Source organism: Ambystoma mexicanum, chromosome 4q (genome assembly GCF_040938575.1).
Source record: "Ambystoma mexicanum isolate Mex_15411 chromosome 4q, UKY_AmexF1_1, whole genome shotgun sequence".
Taxonomy (NCBI): domain Eukaryota; kingdom Metazoa; phylum Chordata; class Amphibia; order Caudata; family Ambystomatidae; genus Ambystoma; species Ambystoma mexicanum.
In genome coordinates, this window is record NC_090928.1 from 223,940,943 (window position 1) to 223,958,978 (window position 18,036).

Consider the following 18,036-nt stretch of genomic DNA (forward strand, 5'->3'; position numbering starts at 1 on the left):
CACAAGCTGGTATCAGAAATCCAGCAGAGACATCCATCTACACAGGCCCCTGCTCTGACGAGAAGTCCTCCAAAACCGCTTTCCGGAAGCCCTTCTAGGCACAGACCCAAGCCAAAGGACCCTGCTGGTCCAAGGCACCGGCAAGTCCGCCACTCCAGGAACTAACTCTAACGGGGGATCCTGCCACATACACATACACATACACAGACACAGACACGGCTATGGCGATGGACACCAATGAGGACGATTACTTAGTTACAGAGGATGGAGAACCGGCAGGTGCGGATGACACGCACAGGGCCTCTACTCCGGAAGATGTTGGTTCGTTCCATTCTATGATATGCAGGGCCTCTGAGCTTTTTCAACTGATGCCAGAGGAGACGAAAAAGGAAGGATTCCTTTATCAACGTCCGAGACCAGGAGGAAGGTCATCATGTCCGTACCCTTGTTGGGCGATATATGGGATGAAGGCCTAGTGCTGCTGAAGAATCCAAGCAATGCCCCCAACAAAGAGGGACAGACTCGGAAAAAAAAAATACAGACCCGCACTCGGCCCCCAAGTGCCTTAGGTCCCAGCCTTCACCAGATTCCGTGGTCTCTGCTGTGGCAAGGAACCGTGTGGCAAACCCATCGTCCGCGGCCATGGTGCCCCCAGACCAAGAGGGAAAGAAGCTGGTGCTATGGGGAAAACAATTCTATATACGCCTGCCAGCATAATTAAACCCGCAAATGCCCTGGCCATTTTAGCCCACTATGACCGGGAACTATGGTACAATCTGGGCCCTGTAATGGACTTCTTGCCTGACGACAAGAAGGCAGAAGTATTTGAGCTGTTGCAGGAGGGGGGAGTGGCATCTGACCCCTGCCATTACAGTGGTGGTGGACGCCGTGGACACTGGATTCCATCGGATGGGAAACAGTGTCTCTTCATCGACAGGGATGGTTCAAAGCCACCAACGACTTCAGGCCGAACTTTCAGTCTAAGGTGATGGACATGCCATTCGACGGGGAAACCCTATTTGGCAAGAAGGTCAACGAGTCTCTTCGGATAGTGATTTTGAAAAATATGTGAACAATATGTACCTGAAAAATAACTGTTGTTTTGTTTGTTTTGCTTGCAGATTCTCCAGGTGCTTATATTCATCATAGATGAATTTAAAAGAATCAATAACATGATCTATTTGTGGCTCGGAGATACTATGAATGACAATTAAGTTTACGTTTCTGTGTCCCCCCAATAAATTAAATAGGAAATTAAATAGGAATAGATGTCGTGAGCTTATGTTAAGTTACCACTGTATTACTGAGATCAATGTAAGTTATCAGTCCGTTTTGCAGTATGACTGATAACTTTGTCAGTCTATTATGAGCTAAGCCAATATATTTGGAAGCCTAGCTTTTTAGGAAACGGATGGCTGCGACTCTGACGCAATAGGCCGGGATTCATTTGGAGCGATAACCTATAGTATGTCAAGATCTCGTCTGATGAGTGCCCTCTCAAGGTTGATGAGACTGTGAACTCTACAGGTTGAGCCACAAAGACAGGACTGATGGCAGGTTGTATAATAATGGTGAGGTGGAGGAAATCCAATGTAGGGAATTTTGTTTCTTTGTACTTAAATTGAAGTTTAAGAGGGTTATGATATAACTTTGCATTGGGAGGATAGCTCAGGGGGCAATGCATTCATCTTGGAAGCAAGACAACACAGGTTCGAATCCTGGTCTCGCACTTAGAAACTTGTCTCTGGTATTAAGATTGTTATAAAAGAACCATTATTATAGTATCATATTTTATTATATGTATGGTTATATTTTTATCATGTGATCTACACTGTTATTTGTGATCCATTTCATGATAATTGGGATCTTAAGTTCAATTTGAAGGCGAAATTGATATTTGTTTGTGTATTGTGCGGTAAACTACTTAAGTGATTATTTACTTACCATAGGACCGCCCAAGCACTGCATCAAAGAACACTTACGAGCTGTTAAAAACAATGATTGAAAAAAAATCCTCTTGTGCAATAGTGGGACAAAATGCACAACAATCACTATCACAAAATAAGGTTCATATGCCTACAACTGATTAGAATGCCTGAATAAAAAGGCAACACAAACTAATGTTAAGACAAGAAGAAGAAACATTTATATACTGCCTTCCAGCAACAAAAAAGGCCTTTGCCAGGACTCTGAACTGTGTCTCTTTACAATGTACATGACATCTCTCTCTGGTGCAGCTAATAAACTATATCTGTATTTTGAGGGATCAGAAAGGCTGCAAACATCAATTAATGAGTAATAGTTTAATAGAGGTTTGCAGCCTGTTGTTTTTCGTCATAATACAATTAATCCTATTTGGAGTTTACCAACAAAATAGGGAGGGTAATTAACCTCTTTCCAGTCCTCTAATATGCCGTTAATCCCCTGTTCCAAGGGCTGGAATTAGGGGTATAGGGGGTGGGTAACGGCCTTGCAGCCAAGGTTATTGGCCTGAGTGAAGCGAGGGTGGATAATGAGGACACTGGGCTGTTACCCCCCACCTTCAGCCCTTGGAACGGGGGATTAAGGTTATCCGCACTGTGGGTTGTTAAAGTGGTAAACTGGGGTGCTAAGAAAAAGAAATGTTTCCAAGATGGCCACCATGGAAAGGAAAGCAGGGCTCTGTACGGGGGAGTGGGTAGGGGGAAAAACGGGGTGGGACGGAGGGCGGGCGGAAGATGGCAGTGGGGTAAGCCAGCCGTCAGGTGGGTTGGAATGCAGGCTTTCCCCGTCGGTTCAAGCCCGCGTTCCTAGCCACCTGATTGGCTAGCTCCCCCTGCCAAAATGCTAATCAAACTTACTATTCATATTTGTTTTTTGCAATTGAAATAAACTTTTATATCATTAAATCAAGTACTCCATACTCTACACTATCTGTAGTGATATATGAATTAAGATTTATACTCAATCTGAATCTGGCAATATTCCACACGAAAAAACCCTACTTAATCATTCTGCACTGGCAGTAAGTAGCTCATAATATACTTCCCAACGTTGGAGTGCCTGTAAACATGAATATATTTGAGAAGACGTATTACGTTTGTCCTCGTGCACAGATTTGGCACCTTACTGGTAACACAGCACACTAGTCACATTAGAGAAGGCCATTGTTGTATTGTAGTTTTGCATTGGTGGCTGGGTGGCATTCTGGGACAAAACACACTAGGTACATTCCTTATTCCCTCTCCATCCTGATCTGAACAGGAGTGGCTTGCTATTGCCAAACGCAGCAAGGTTACACTTTAGTGCCTTATAGGTACCAGCTTATAAATCGGCTTTCTATGGTCCTTGCTCGTCACCCCACCCTCTCTTTGCCTTCTGTCTACAGCGTACTCGCTGGTTAAACTTAAATGAATCTCAGGACCCTGGACATATATCCAGAACAACGCCCCTTCCTGAATATGATCATTGGTATATTGATGGCATGCCTTTTCTACACATCTCTTCTTGCCATATATGGAAATTGACACTATTGGTATGTGTAGGCAGTCACTAGCCGAGCCCCCTCTTCTTCCTTTCATAACTTGTTTCTTTTTGTCCCTACAAATTCAGGGAACTCACAAAAATGATATGCACTAATGTAATACTTCATCCTGAAAAAGTACAGTGTGTAGGAAACATATGTTGGCTCAAACAAACCAATATAAGGATTGATACCTTGAAAATCTGAATACAAAAGGGAGAAAACCGAATGATCTGACTGCGTTGACTGGCAATACATTCCTGGTAGTATGTAAAACCCACACATGGGTCCCCTCCTACTTGCATTGCCTCTCTAGGCAACAAGACCAAGGACCCCCTAATTATAGGTCACACGCAGCGCCAACTGTACCATGGGAAAGCGTCCTGGACTCCAAGCACTTCGAATCACCTACTTGCCACACCTCCTTTTTGCAAAAAATTGTTGTAAAACCAAAAATGTGGCGTGTTTTCTTTATAGACCTAGCCGAGGGCTGTACCGAACGTTATGGGCCCTGAAGACAAAGGTAAAGGCCGGAGCACCGTGAGGGCGTTTAACAAGCTCTTCAGGGACCATAACTCCTGGTACGGCCTGAAGGCGTGGTCTATAAAGCTAATCTGTTCTTTTCATTAAACCAAACGCAATCTGCCTGCTCGGAGCTGGATAGTCCCTGCCAACCACTTATAAGGAGTGATGGGCAAGGTTTAGAAAAAGGTGCAGCACGGTTAAGACAGCAGGCAGAAAGAGAAGGGGCGGGGGGCAGATGACCCCCCCCCCCCCCCACCCTAACAAGGTAAGAAGTGGGGGGAGGGGAATGGGCTGCGTCCAAAGGCGAGGAGGATAGGGGTGCTGATAAGGGGGGGTCTCAACCTCCCAACCGCCTGAGCAGGGGGTAGCGGGGCTGGTTATTTAGGTGTGTGGGCCATGTCTGTCCAGGTGTGTCCTGGGCAAGGAGGAGAGCCGCGCGAACAGCTTGGCTGTTGAAAACCACCATTGGTAAAGCTAACGTTTGTGGCTGTCCATAAATGAGCATTTGCTAGGCACCGCTATTGTGGTGCGACGTTGTTTCATCGACAGTCGTTTTTCCGAAGGGTGTTTTTAGGAAAACACTTTGCTGAATAAAAACTCATCGACATTTTTTTTGGTGGGGGGGTCAGGAACATTAAAAAAAATAGGTGGGGGGAGGGGAGGTTTGGGAGGGGGACACCCCAGAAATAAAAAAAAACATATTTCGATGACTTTTTTTTTGGTAAAAACACACGTCGAAAAAAGACTCGATGATATGACATACAATTGCTATTATATGCCCTGGTACCCTCACCACTTCCAGCTGTTGCCATTTCTTGGCCGGGTAATCCCATTATGACAGTGCCTGGCAAATGCCTATCCTGGACCTACAGAAAAGTCATAACTGTTGGCTTTGCCTGCCCCTCTAAATGAATGGACACCTTAACATGGACCCCTTAACACATAAGATAAAGGGGCAGGTTGCCTCTTTTAGGCTGACTATCCTGCCAGTCACGGATGCAATGATAACGTTGCGTTCAGCGCCAGGGCACCTCGTCCAGAAAACACTTTAGTACAAAACAAAATTAAAGTCTCCGCTTCCTGGTTGCTGGGGTAGGTGCTGATTGACTGTGCTGTCAAATTGCAATGGCTAGCGCTGACGCCCAGCACGAACTCTCGTGCCATGGTCAAGAATAAGCAACGTCGTCCATGGGGCGTAAGCAGGGACGTCATTTCACCAAAATACCAGGGATAACGGAAGTGGCATCACACGACCATTGACCCCCTGATGACATCACAGGAAGTGATGTCATTTGACCCCACCCCTGAAGTGATGTCACGGGAAGCGATGGAACGCAACCTTTCACCCACTGACAAAACAGGAAGTTGCATCACATAGCATTGTTCCTAAGTAAACTACGGAAAATATGGTTACGATATCACTATAATGTGATATACATTTCATACAAGAATGGATCAACGTATGTATCGTTAAGATCAGTGTGTATAGGCCCATATTACCAAATTACTGTGAATGCAAGCAGACGTCCAAGGCTAAATGATAATGATGTGTTATTATATAGCACTTACGCTTAAGCGCTTTATATAGAAAAAATATACACGCAATATCACCCAACCTGTGTTGTTACTCATTTATCGACCTCAGAAGTATGAAAGGCTGAGTTGAGGCGTTTAAAAACAGACTAAATCAGTGACTCACCCCCTGAAGTGTGCCTGAAATAAACCTTTGAGTCTAGTAATATTGTTTAGAATTCAAGAAAGACCCATTATTTCATATTCCTATTCTTTCTTTTTTAGGGTCAGTGCTCAAAGTGTTAGACTTGTGGCACCCCTGTTCTTATTTTTCTTATTTTTTTAAGGGGCCTGAACAAGAAAGCCAGCCACCCCAGAAGTAAAGAGCCACATGGTGCTGGTCACAGCCCAGGTGCTTGCATTACAAAAAGAAAAAGAAAAACACTTTTTTTTAATTTACTTTTTTTTTTTAGAGGTCGTAAGGGAGACCACAGAGTTCGCAAGGGAGACCTCAGAGGTCGCAGTTGCGACCTCTGTCGACCTCTAAATAGTTTGTGCTCCCTTTGGTGACCGGGTTTCCATGGCCTGTCCAAGGCTCCCATCTAGGAGCCAATGGTTTCATTTTTGAGGGACCCTGACTGGCAGCCTTGGCTCTTTGAACCCACAATCATACATGCTATACTTGAATCCGCTGGGTCCGCATGCTGTGGGCCCTATGCACTGCCCCCTGCTGGTCCCGTGCGAGAGTCCTCCAGCCAACCAACGCCCAGTGATGTGAAAAAGACCAGGTGCAAGGAGGGCGTCGAGAGCCTCCCAGCCCTTTCCATGCGCACAGGGCCTTGACGGACTCAGACAGGGGCCGCCCTGCCAATTACCTACTTACACAATCTCATTTTCTGTCGTGTCTCCGAGGCTGGCTGGTCACTCTACCAGGCCAGGTCTGCTCAGCACTTTGCAGCCATTGATGACCCGTTTGCTGATCAAACTGTTTATCGTCTAGTCCTGACTGTCTCATTGCATTATGGCATTTGCAGTTCTGTATTTAAATTTTTCGAAGCTGTGATGTTGCCTACCGTGGCTGTACTTCACGCTGTGCCCCGTTTGAAATCTGGGCCTGGCCTGGTCCCAGCACTAATCAACAAACGTGAAATTGCCCAACCGAAATTTCTTTATAGTTTGGGGCCTGTTTTCAAGTATGTGGTTCTGTTTGAGCCATGACCCAGCAAGAATGTTAGCACGGACAGTGCACAGGGTGCGATTCCTTCATTTTTATGATTTGTTGCGCGGGAGCAAATATGTCTGTGCCACAGGCTCCATAAAACATGTATAGAGCGGCTGGGGACCAACTCCGTTGGTGAAGGTGTGCGGTACAAATACCTTTTAATATCTAGCCCTGCTCCTGTGCCTTTAATGCCCAGTGGGCTGCTGCAACCTGTGGCTCTTCAGATGTTAGGAACTACGACTCCCATGATGACCCCCACCTTTGACTGCCAGCTGTGGCTGATGGGAGTTGCAGTCCAAGACATCTGGAGAGCCAAAGATGGCAGAACTCTCTGCTTTAGATCCATGATCAAGGCAGCTGCCCTGCTCTGGGCGAGATGGTTGTTTCATCCCTTTCGAAGGGGGGTCCCTTCATCCTGCTATTGCATTCGGTTGCCTGAGAGTGCACCTGGGCTGCCCTACAGCTCCACCTTTTTATCCAAGTCCAGGGGGTTGGGGAGGGGGGGTGCGGATTTTGTGCAATGTATGGTCATTTGATTCATTTCCGATCTTGTTCACATAAAGTGTAAAGTTTAGATCAGCATTGAAAATGGTGCACAGGTCCTTCCCCTGCAAGGATAATAACAGAGTGTTGTGCACCGAAGGAAGCCCCTTCATGCTCGAGGCACGGGAAAGGGGCTCTTCTGTGTTATCTCCTTTCAGGCGCAGGCTTCTCTCCAGCCTCCATTCTTGCACCTCTATAATGCACAGGGTGATGATCTTGCTATGATCACCGCCCTTTCCCAAATGGATCAGGATCTGGACATGATCGAGGTAGAATTGGAATTCGAGAGAGAATGATTAACCATGATATCTCTCTGTGGCTTCTATGAGCTCCCTGCCTGGGTGGTTACCGGCCAACCTCACCATTGAGGGTGATGAGTGCTCTGATAACGTTAAAGATGAAAAGTGATTTTGGCACACACTCCCTGGCTTTGGAGAGGCAACATCTGCCTTTCAGTCCTGTACGTGCCAGCATACGCCGACAGCATTATGAAATTCAGAAACGGAAGCAGCAGCGGCCTGCGCTAAGTGAGCTGTTGGCAGCCCATAAGCACAGCCTAAAGCAGCCTGCCCTCTTAAGTGGGGCGAAGAGCTTCTTCCTGGAAGCACAACTCTGCGTTTCGTGCATAATTTACAACACAGAGAGGTTCTCCTCTGTAAATAATATTTCCAGTTGCCAAAATGATTCAGAGCAAAGCAGCTTTTGGAGTAAGTTATCAACAGGGGGCCTGGAGATGAGGTCCCTAAATCAAGTAAACAACACAACCGTGTATCTTACTGTCATATTCAAACTTTGCCAACTTGTGACAGGAATTCAAAACACCGCCTTTGCTTCCTGCTCACTCTTCTACTTGCTTGAAATAATTTCTCTGCACCGGTATGGGATTGGGGAGGGAAGGAGAATAGTGATGTGGTTAATGGTTTGCGGGGTGGGCTTCAGTTATCAGTCTGCAGTAGTGATAAGGGGAGGACTGAAGAGCACAAACAAGATGTGTGGACCTGACTAAGACGGAACTGGCTGATGTTGTGGGTGATTTGGTTTCACTCAGACAAGGCCGCACTCTAGGAAGACAGTGATGCTGTTGCATGTACTCACAATTCCAAAATTCAACATTAGGACAGTTATCATGCAACGAAAACCAGCAACATCAACAGACAATTCTGTGTACTGCAGCAGCTACTAGAGCATTGGGAAGGCCAAGATGGTAGACGCCCTTCCTAATGGAAATACGGTATGTGGAAGTGAAGCCCTAGTCAGGAATGCGCACAACTGGATTTTCATGAAAGGAAGTAAAGTAAAATTGTGGTTGAGCTGCTGTCGTGTAGGTAGTGAGATGATCTGCCACTATCACCTTGAAGTATATCAAATTATTGTGAATTACTATCTACACAGGCTGCGCTTGGTAACCAACGTAAAGCCACTGATGTGCAAAATTTAAACAAGAATGATGGGGAATTAATCACAGAGATATTCTACTGGTTTATTAGTAACAAAGAGCAAAGTTGTTCATTCACAGGTAAAGTGTAACACATCAATTGTGTTGAATGAGTCTGAACTTGGATGAATTACACAGAGCAATTTATATGCAATCAATAAAACACCCACAATTTATATGCAATTGCGCAGCATATTTGTTGAGTACTTCAAAAACCAAAACTTGAATGAATCACATTGTTTGAGATAGGCTTATTCGCCAAAACACACACAATTTATATGCAATTGCGCAGCGTATTTCACATTAAAGAAAAGCCAAGAATTTGCCAAAACATGCCAACACGTGTTTCAACCAAAGAGGTCGTCCTCAGGGCATACAAATGTAGTTTACCATTTGCATTAATCTATAATTATTGAACCTTGGCTTGAAATCGAAACAACCAACGTCAGAGGTAGTGGGTCAAAAAACAAGAAAAAACAGGAGAGAAAGGAGAAATAGAAAGAAATAAAAACATACCGTTAGAGATAATATATGCAATTGATTGTTCTATTTCCTAAAATAGGGATAAATGAATCTATCCATACCTTAAATATGATTGAGGTTTCCTAATACTTGATTCAACTTTCAGTAGTTGAGAGATTTAGTGATTTCTACATGCTTGACTGGACAGGGTCTGTAAGTTATAAAGACTTGGTATAATATGACACATATTTTAGTTCAAAAGTCTGCATTGCTAGTAAGTTTAACATCTAATTTGTGAAAAGTATGGAAACTATAATTACCAGTCTTGCAATCAAGAGGTAGTTGTCGTTCGACTGATATGCCGCTGTTGCAGTATAATTGAAATGTAACGCACGTTTTTAGCGTGCCTTGCCTTTAAATTCGGCCGTAATCTGTAACATGGATATGACAACGTATTTAAACACTTGTTATAAGGAACGTGCTGCATAAGCTTTTCGTTTGGTATCGTTAGGGCGTAGAACTGGCTTACCGGCATACGCTCCAAAAGTTGATGTGCTCAATGGCCGGTTGTTTCTCAATACTGAAGGCATCGGCACAATCCGGGGGTTACTATAGTAACCTTCCCGGGTTAGGTCAGGTGATGTAGTCATCTGACCCTGTTGCTTGGATACTCCTTACAAGCCGGAAATGCATAAAACAGACATTTGAGGAAAGCTTCCTATGCGGAAGCTCATTCATTTACGGCAATATTTTTGCAGCGACTTAATTACATATAGATATTTTGATGTTAATACTGTGTACAGCTTTGACATCAACAAAAAGAAAACTGAAATAATCCGTACTAATTCTAATCCTATGTTAGGTGCGGATATTGGATAGTTGGTGCTAAATATCAACCTCAATTAAGAAATCAAAATAAATGTGGTGCGCTCGAATCAGCGTACAGACATGCAAATAACTGCCGGTTGGGCTGTTGGGACAAATATAAACAGTGACTTCTCACAGAGTGGGGTCACTAGGCTGAATATAAATGCCTCGGGCATAGTCGGTAAGCTGTATCGGTTTGCATGGGTTTGATTGTCTGTTTTTTAGCATTAAATTCGTACAAATTATAGAAACACATTCAATTCATGGTCTTGGTTCAAACCAAGTGACAGGCAACGTAATTTACAAATCATTCTTGCTTCCTGTTGTCGTAGGGTCAATTCTCTGTTACCACCTCTCGGATGTTGTTGGATGTGTTTGAGTCCAATGAATTTGATGTCTTTAATATTATCCAGTTGATGATGCTTCTGCCAATGGGAAGCTAAAGGAAGTCTAATATCCTGGCTACTAAGATTGTTGAGGTGTTCTCGAATCCTGAAACGGACTTCTCTGATCGTGCTGCCAATATACATTTTCTGACATACACATAAGATACCATAGATAACAAATTTTGTACGACAATTAATAAAGTCAAATATTTTGGTTTGAAGTCCATTATGGCAGCTAAAGATTTTTGTGGGTGCTAAAGCATGATGGCAAAAATTGCATGTCCCGCACTTGTAAAAGCCTGCTGGCTTTGTGCTTGTAGTAAGCCATAATAAAGTCGAAATGTATAGACCTTTAGAGCAACTCCCAGCCACCAGTTCTAAAAGTATTCAAGAAATAGAAAATATACACTTACTTTCCAACCTCATGGAAGAGGGATCTAAAACTGTCAGTGATATTCAAGTAGAACTCGGCATTCATCAACGAAATATGGATATTAAGGAACATAAGAATAGATCGAAATTCATGCCACCTATTGCTGGAGACAATGTCATTGATATCTTTTACAAGGCAATCACCAAGGAAATTCATAAACACCTAGATGGATTTCAACAAAATTGTTGCAGCAGGAAACAGAATCTTACCAAGTTGGAAAGACAGGCACTACAAGATTTATGTGAAGACAGCTCAATCATTATTAAAGAGGCTGACAAAGGAGGCAACATTGTCATTCTGAATAAATCAGATTACATTAAAATGTCAATGGAACATTTAACCACGCCTGGATGTTATGAGAAACTTATTACTAACCCCACATTACTAACTTCACAAGAATTACAAACTTTACTTCAGTTTTGGTATCACCAAGGACTACTTTCAGATGATGAAAAAGCGTTTTTATCGATTTCCAAACCACTTATGCCAACAATTTATTTTTTACCCAAGGTCCACAAGCCGTTTCTCACTCTCCCAACAGTTCGACCAATCATGAGTGGCCAGGGAGGAGCTACCGAAGCACTCGCTGACTATATAGACAGTAGTATTAAACATTTGGTACCGGAAATCCCAGCATATATTAAAGACACAACACATACGTTGCAAATATTACAAGGGACTATCTGGAAACCCACATACTATTTAGTGACTCTAGATGTGGAAGCCCTCTATACTTCAATTCAACACCAACTGGCCCTGGATACGATTGATTTTAGCTTCAGAACCTACTCTGCTTCACACTATACACATGTACAGATGATTAAAAGTTTTTTGGAATTTACACTTACACACAATCAGTTCCTTTTCAATGGTGACTATTACTCGCAAATTAAAGGGATTGCGATGGGGGCGAAATATGCGCCCTCTTTGGCCAACCTATTCATGGCCTACTTTGAGGAAAAATATATTTTTCAGAACAATCCGTTCAAGCACAACATTATCAGGTGGAAAAGGTATATTGATGATGTCCTGGCGATTTGGGAAGGCAGTAAAGAAGATTTTGTAGCATTTATGCTTTACCTTAATGATAACACCTTTGATATTAAGTTTACAGGACATATGGATGCAGCAGAAATTACTTTTTTAGATCTTAAGATTAACATTGTGTCAAACAACATCGAAACCTGCACCTTTAGGAAAGAAACTGCAGTAAACTCTATACTGCATGCAACTAGTAGCCATAGACAAAGTGTTATCCAAAATATTCCCAGAGGTGAAATGTTAAGAGCGAAAAGAAATTGCAGCCAGGATGAAATGTTTCAAATAGAATGTAAGTCAATTGGACACAGATTTCGGGAAAGAGGGTATCCAATTCAACTAATCAGGAAAACTACTGATGCGGTCAAGAAAATACCGAGACCACAATTGCTGATAAATAAGACAAAAGTGTCCAGCGAACAATATCCTAAGCATGTCAACTTCATCACAAAATATTCAAGTGACCACAAATTCATACAGTATATACTGAAAAAACATTGGCATATTTTACACCTAGATTCTGATTTGATATCGTATATTACTGATCGACCCAGTATTATCTTTACCAAGGCAAAGACTTTGAGGAAGATCCTCAGTCCCTCTTTCCTTAAACCTGACCCAATTGGACAGGCAAATTGGCTTACTACAAGCACAAAGCCAGCAGGCTTTTACAAGTGCGGGACATGCAATTTTTGCCATCATGCTTTAGCACCCACAAAAATCTTTAGCTGCCATAATGGACTTCAAACCAAAATATTTGACTTTATTAATTGTCGTACAAAATTTGTTATCTATGGTATCTTATGTGTATGTCAGAAAATGTATATTGGCAGCACGATCAGAGAAGTCCGTTTCAGGATTCGAGAACACCTCAACAATCTTAGTAGCCAGGATATTAGACTTCCTTTAGCTTCCCATTGGCAGAAGCATCATCAACTGGATAATATTAAAGACATCAAATTCATTGGACTCAAACACATCCAACAACATCCGAGAGGTGGTAACAGAGAATTGACCCTACGACAACAGGAAGCAAGAATGATTTGTAAATTACGTTGCCTGTCACTTGGTTTGAACCAAGACCATGAATTGAATGTGTTTCTATAATTTGTACGAATTTAATGCTAAAAAACAGACAATCAAACCCATGCAAACCGATACAGCTTACCGACTATGCCCGAGGCATTTATATTCAGCCTAGTGACCCCACTCTGTGAGAAGTCACTGTTTATATTTGTCCCAACAGCCCAACCGGCAGTTATTTGCATGTCTGTACGCTGATTCGAGCGCACCACATTTATTTTGATTTCTTAATTGAGGTTGATATTTAGCACCAACTATCCAATATCCGCACCTAACATAGGATTAGAATTAGTACGGATTATTTCAGTTTTCTTTTTGTTGATGTCAAAGCTGTACACAGTATTAACATCAAAATATCTATATGTAATTAAGTCGCTGCAAAAATATTGCCGTAAATGAATGAGCTTCCGCATAGGAAGCTTTCCTCAAATGTCTGTTTTATGCATTTCCGGCTTGTAAGGAGTATCCAAGCAACAGGGTCAGATGACTACATCACCTGACCTAACCCGGGAAGGTTACTATAGTAACCCCCGGATTGTGCCGATGCCTTCAGTATTGAGAAACAACCGGCCATTGAGCACATCAACTTTTGGAGCGTATGCCGGTAAGCCAGTTCTACGCCCTAACGATACCAAACGAAAAGCTTATGCAGCACGTTCCTTATAACAAGTGTTTAAATACGTTGTCATATCCATGTTACAGATTACGGCCGAATTTAAAGGCAAGGCACGCTAAAAACGTGCGTTACATTTCAATTATACTGCAACAGCGGCATATCAGTCGAACGACAACTACCTCTTGATTGCAAGACTGGTAATTATAGTTTCCATACTTTTCACAAATTAGATGTTAAACTTACTAGCAATGCAGACTTTTGAACTAAAATATGTGTCATATTATACCAAGTCTTTATAACTTACAGACCCTGTCCAGTCAAGCATGTAGAAATCACTAAATCTCTCAACTACTGAAAGTTGAATCAAGTATTAGGAAACCTCAATCATATTTAAGGTATGGATAGATTCATTTATCCCTATTTTAGGAAATAGAACAATCAATTGCATATATTATCTCTAACGGTATGTTTTTATTTCTTTCTATTTCTCCTTTCTCTCCTGTTTTTTCTTGTTTTTTGACCCACTACCTCTGACGTTGGTTGTTTCGATTTCAAGCCAAGGTTCAATAATTATAGATTAATGCAAATGGTAAACTACATTTGTATGCCCTGAGGACGACCTCTTTGGTTGAAACACGTGTTGGCATGTTTTGGCAAATTCTTGGCTTTTCTTTAATGTGAAATACGCTGCGCAATTGCATATAAATTGTGTGTGTTTTGGCGAATAAGCCTATCTCAAACAATGTGATTCATTCAAGTTTTGGTTTTTGAAGTACTCAACAAATATGCTGCGCAATTGCATATAAATTGTGGGTGTTTTATTGATTGCATATAAATTGCTCTGTGTAATTCATCCAAGTTCAGACTCATTCAACACAATTGATGTGTTACACTTTACCTGTGAATGAACAACTTTGCTCTTTGTTACTAATAAACCAGTAGAATATCTCTGTGATTAATTCCCCATCATTCTTGTTTAAATTTTGCACATCAGTGGCTTTACGTTGGTTACCAAGCGCAGCCTGTGTAGATAGTAATTCACAATAATTTGATGCCCTTCCTAATGGTTCGCCCCAAAGAGCCGTATTAGCACTGGTGGATGAACACGCACCAGTCACTCCTGTCGCGGCGTGGACCATGCACCACAGCTGACAGGAGTTTACTGTTCACGGGCCAAGGGTGATTAGTCTGTGGGCCAATAAAAAGTGCCCGAAGCACAGTGTGCGGGGTGGTGGCGATGAGTGTTGCGGTGGCAGACCAAGGCAAGGAAAACAAATATGAGAGAACAGCAGAGACGGGCAAGTGAGACAGTGAACACGGAAGAAGAGCAGAGGCAGGAAGATTAAGGGTGCAGAGTTGACAGGAGAGCACTAAGGAGGTGGGGAGAGAAAGAGAGCAGGAGCGAATGGAGGAAGCAGGGACAATGAGCAAAAGAGGACAATGGAGGTAAGGAAAGTGGCTGAGAAGACTTGGAAGAGCAGGCAAAACACTTGGAGAGAGATAAATGGAATATGAAGGAGGTGGCAAAGAGTGGATAAAAGGGGTTTAGGAAAAGACCAACACTGAGAAAGAGTGTTAGAAAAGCCTGAACACAGACGAAGAGATGCTCCAAACGGTGAGGAACCCGGATCAGCCAGAGAAGAAGCGATGTTGGAAGGGGGTTTAAAGCAGACCACATTCTTGCGGGGCATCGAGGAGGAGGAGGAGGAGGAGGAGGAGGAGGAGGAAGAAGAGACAAAATATAGAGGCAAAGCACTGCACAAAGTTAAAAAGGCAGATGCAAAGGTCCTAAAAATGGGACACACGTTCAGCCCTTGCTAACTATGACTGAGGCAGGCAGAACCCTAATGCTCTTTGGTCTGAGTGAAACGTTGTCCAAGCACAAAAAGACCTGAAACAAACTGGGACCACGTGTATCTGACAGATGGGGTGGACCACCTAAAGAAAGCTCAGCATCTTGACTACAGCAGTAGTGGCAGAAAGGGGACTGCAGTGACTACAGAGGAAGAGACCCAGACCAACCACGAAAGAAGTGCAGGGAACATCTAAAACCCCGCTTAGACAGTCTTTTTCCCTCTGTACCAAAGCCTCTGCAACTCTTCTCACAATGGTCTCCCTCTGAAGACTCAGGTCTGGAAAACCAAGGCGTGGGTACAATACGATACACAGGAAAACTCTCAGCATCGCGAGACCACCACAGTTGTAACTGGAACAGTATAAATGCATATTCAATTATGTTGCATTGCAGAAAATAATACACCAAATTATAAGGGGCTTAAAGGTAAACAGTTGCACAGGTTCAAAGGTACAATGTTCAATTCTCACTGAAAAACCTAAGTCACTGGGTGGCTTCCATTGCAATATTGGGAGGACAATCGGGATAATACAGGGATGAAAGGCAAACAAGTCTTAAGACTGTGATATGCTATGATATGATATTTTATTTATATTGCGCTCGTACACAGGTGTTTCAGAGCGCGAAACGCGCTGTAATGATGCTATGGTATCTACAGCATCCCTGTGTACCTTGATAACCTATAAAAGACTGCGTGCAGAGAATACATTGGGGCCAATGAACAGCAATAATGATTTCACAGAGCATAAGAAAGACCACACACAGAACACATTGGGATGAACCATGTAAGGTAGCCCAGAAAATGTGTGAGGTGGTTAGTCAGGAGGAGGGGTATTCCTAGTGAATGGGGGGATCAGGAGGCACTTAACAATAGTTGGATTATTAAAAAGGTAATCAAGGGTATGAGGGGAGTAATTCTTTTTGGGGTGTGCAGTCCGTCCCAATCAGGGCTCTGGAGTATACAACCATACTTGGTTTAGGGAAAAGAGGTTCTGAGGGTCCAGGAACCCTAATGATTTTGAAGATTTGCTTACTTGAGCTTTTTGATATCCGAAACGGGAATAGTAAACACACATGTGGTTAACATTCTTTGATAGCACCTTGGGATTGTGAGGTTTTAGCAGGTTTCAGGGGACATGTGATGGCTCATGCTTAGAGGGGGAGGCAAACTTGGTGGGAGAGTTATGGCATAGACGCTTGTAGGTGCAGGGGACCATGCAGTTAACCTGGAGAGCAAGAGGGTTCAATGTTACGCAAGGAATGCTTAGAGGCGATGATGCAGACTAACATACAGGACATCTAACAAAGGTAGGGTGGCCCTTTACTCATATAATACAGGGGCATAATCATATAGAAATAAATAAAATGTTATACAAAATAAATCAATCTCAAATCCGAATTCTTCAAGGACCAATGTCTGTACAAATAAAGGCGTTTACTGGAGCATAATAAATACAGACAAAACATACAAATCTCTTAATTTAATACAAAGATTTCAAAAAAATTACAAAATGAAGAAACATAAGAATACAAAAAATACCACAAACAGTTCAATCACAGAAAACAATATAACGTAGTCATGAATAAAACGAGGGTAAACAATACATTATGCATAAGGTCGATGGAAAGTCAATCACAAAACATGAAAATAAAATAAAACATACATGAAATGGATGAAATAATCATCCAAATAGCAACATTTAATATATTATCAAATCTAAATATCTAGCTGAGACGACACAGCAATTGTTTTGGCTTGTCTCCCTCAGAACTTACACAGTTTCTACGACATACGAAACACCTTTATGGCTTGTCTTCATCAGGACAAACCAATCGCACTGGTGGGCATCATAACGCACATAATAAAGACAACCTGTGGTACTTTTACTCATCCTTTGACACTAAATCTGAAAAACATTCTTAGGAGGCTGTGTACTGTGAATTTTATTTAGGGGAATACTTAATAAGACTGCTGATAAAAACGTATATTTAATGATTAAAAAAAAATCTAAGAATTAACATATTATCACACACAAACAGAAAGTCCCAGATCGGCTCAACCAATTTACTGAAAGAACGTCTAGTTTTTTCATCTAAAACCAAAGGGGAGCAGTAAATAATAATAGTTCCAATTCCAAACCAATACAATAATCATCTCACCAAATCGATAATTGAAAAAGCACCTATTCTTAAAAATATTTCCTCCACAAAGATCCACAGTGAGGCAAGCCCATGGCCACATTATACGCATTTATGTTATATCATTCAAGACATTCTGAAGAAAAAACATAAGGCGAGTGTAAGCATACTCGGATCTAATCTACAGTAGGGCAGAACTACCTTTCACCAGACTTGTAAACATTCACATGCCATCTCAGGTCAACAAAAGCTTCTCCAGCATCCGTATCTCCTGCAACACCAATCGGCTTTTCGCCATGTTAATGCCACATGTCTAGCATTGCTAAGTATTTATATGATGGACTTGGCAACATAACGTCCCTGAACAATGGCCATGTTCCAGACAACGCAAACATCCTCCCAATAAACAGACTGACAT

The 18,036-nt window shown here is 42.4% G+C and overlaps 2 long non-coding RNA genes across 2 annotated transcripts; one reads left to right on the plus strand and one right to left on the minus strand.

Moving 5' to 3' along the window:
• Positions 1-8,770: 8,770 nt before the first annotated feature.
• Positions 8,771-10,116, minus strand: LOC138468497 (uncharacterized). Its single transcript, XR_011268283.1, has 2 exons — positions 9,522-10,116; positions 8,771-9,412 (listed from the first exon to the last, which is right to left on the minus strand). It is a non-coding gene; the product is annotated as an uncharacterized lncRNA (long non-coding RNA).
• Positions 10,117-13,226: 3,110 nt separating this feature from the next.
• Positions 13,227-14,572, plus strand: LOC138468498 (uncharacterized). The gene is made up of 2 exons (XR_011268284.1): positions 13,227-13,821; positions 13,931-14,572. It is a non-coding gene; the product is annotated as an uncharacterized lncRNA (long non-coding RNA).
• The last annotated feature ends 3,464 nt before the right edge of the window (positions 14,573-18,036 follow it).